This window comes from Canis lupus, chromosome 22, assembly GCF_048164855.1.
Source record: "Canis lupus baileyi chromosome 22, mCanLup2.hap1, whole genome shotgun sequence".
In the NCBI taxonomy this organism is placed as follows: Eukaryota; Metazoa; Chordata; class Mammalia; order Carnivora; family Canidae; genus Canis; species Canis lupus.
This window is the reverse complement of record NC_132859.1, coordinates 51,316,749-51,319,196: the sequence shown is the minus strand read 5'-3', so window position 1 is coordinate 51,319,196 and position 2,448 is coordinate 51,316,749. Positions and strand designations below refer to the sequence as shown.

At 36.6% G+C, this 2,448-nt stretch overlaps 1 pseudogene; it reads left to right on the top strand.

Moving 5' to 3' along the window:
• The first annotated feature begins 275 nt into the window (after nt 1–275).
• LOC140614516 (exocyst complex component 5 pseudogene) lies at nt 276–2,160 on the top strand (annotated as a pseudogene).
• The last annotated feature ends 288 nt before the right edge of the window (nt 2,161–2,448 follow it).

Below are 2,448 nucleotides of genomic sequence, written 5' to 3'. Positions count from 1 at the left end.
TCAGACCCATAAGACTCAAAAATATTACTTTGACTCATCTTTCCAGACAAAACCACTGGGAAACGAACTCCACTAAAATGAAGGCCACAGGCAGCTGACAGGCATCTGTGGCTTTTCTTCACAGACACCCTTCCAGCCTGGCCTGGGCTCTGTAGGGACTGGGGGGCCCTCAGTGGCCTGGAGCCAGAGCTGGCGAGCAGAGCGGGGACCACTGAGGTGCAGCACGGGAAGAGGAGACCATGTCCAGTGCAAGGTGAGCCTCTCAGCTGGCCAGAATGGCTACAACAGCTGAGCTCTTGGAGGGGCCTTTTGTGGCAGATGAGTATATTGAACAACTTGTATGGAGAACCCCAGGAGGATGCTCTAGAGGGAGACCTGAAGCTTGATCCCAAAAGGTTATTAGAAGAATTTGTAATCCTATTCAGGAACTCCAGATAATGGATGTAAGGATTCAAAGTAAAGTGGAGAAACTAGAGCAACAGTATTAGAAAGAAGCCAAGGAATTTGCCAAAAAGGTACAAGAGCTCCAGAAAAGCAATCAGGTTGCCTTCCAACATTTCCAGAACTAGATGAGCACATCATTTATGAAGCAACTAAGGTCTTTCACCTTGGAGACCAATTGGAAGGGGTAAACACATCTAGACAAGGGGTAGTAGAGTCTCATAAATTGATGAAATACTTTGGAGAATTGAAATCTGATGTCTTTACAAATTCTGAAAAGATAAAGAGGACAGCAAACATCATTTAGAAGTTGCACCTAATTGACCAGGAGTTACCTTTTGACAGATTTTCAGAAGAAAAATCCAAAATTGCTAGTAAATACCATGATTTAGAAAGCCAACTGATTTAGGAGTTTACCAGTGCTCAAAGAAAAGGTGAAATCTCCAGAATGAGAGAAGTAGCAGCAGTTTTGCTTCATTTTAGGGGTTATTCCCATTGTGCTGATGTTTATATAAAGCAGTGCTAGGGGGAGTACTTACTTGAGAAATGATACATTTGCAAATGCAGCAATACTCTGTCCATAGGTAAACAAACAAGTGCAGATATCCTTAGTTTATTATTATTATTATTATTATTATTATTCAATTTGCCAACATATAGCATAATATAGTAATCCAGAAATAGTACTGGCTAAACTTATTCAAAATGTATTTGAAGTCAAACTATAGAGCTTTGTGGAAGACCAGTTGAGAGAATGTAGGAAGTCTGATGCAGAGAAATATCTCAAAAATCTCTATGATTTATATACAAGGGCCACAAATCTTTCCAGTAAGTTAATGCAGTTTAACATAGGTACTGATAAACAGACTTTCTTGTTTAAGGTTATCAAATCCATTCTCATTTTCTATTTGGAGAACTATATTGAGTTTCTCCTATTTGGAGACTGGATATTTGAAAAGCAGAAGTGCTGTGATCCTACAGTGCTGTTATGACTCAAAAAAACATCAAAAGAGATCCATTGGCACAAGAGGTATTCAGGATTTGAAAGAGAGAATTAGACTTACCACTGGAGCCAGCTATTGATACTCATGAGGAAACTTTTCTATCTCAAAAAGTGGTGGTTAATCTTTTACAAGAAACCAAACAAGCCTTTGAAAGATGTCCTAGGCTCTCTGATACTTCTGATTTAACAAGGAATGCCTTTAGAATTTTATCATTCTTGTGGAATTTTTATGTATTGAGCATAATGATTACACTTTGGAAACAAGACTTGCTGGAATTCCTTCTTCAGATTCTAGGAAGGCAAATTTCTATTTTTTGGATGTTGTGCAACAGGCCAATACTATTTTTCAGCTTTTTAACAAGCAGTTTAATGATCACCTTATGATAAGCTCTTCTAAGTAATCTGAATGTCTTCAGAAGAAAAAAGAAATAATTGAATAAATGGAGATGAAATTGGAAACTGGCATTGATAGGGCATAAAATTTTATGATTGGACAGATGAAGCATATCTTGGCTGCAGAACAAAAGAAAACAGATTTTAAGCCAGAGGATGAAAACAATGTTTTGGTTCAATATACTAATGCCTGTGTTAAAGTCTGTGCTTATGTAAGAAATCAAGTGGAAAATAGTAGAAATGCCATGGATGGGAAGAATATGAATACAGTTTTGATGGAACTTGGAGTACATTTTCATTTACTTGTTTATGAGCATCTTTGACAAGATGTCCTAGCATCTGGAATAAGATGGGATGACTAAACAGGTAGTCTATTTTATTTTTTATTTATTTTTTTTTTCAGGTAGTCTATTTTAAGGGGAATCAGGAATTGAAGATAGTATTATATATTCTAAGTATGGAAATGAGCTTTGTAAAAACTGGTTGCTTTTCCAATCTATAGTTTCTGTCATTATCTTTTTCAAGGCATTTCTGAAGAAATTCTTACTGATTGAAGATTGAATTGGATTAATATGGTGACATAACAAATAACTTGTAAAATTTTAAACATC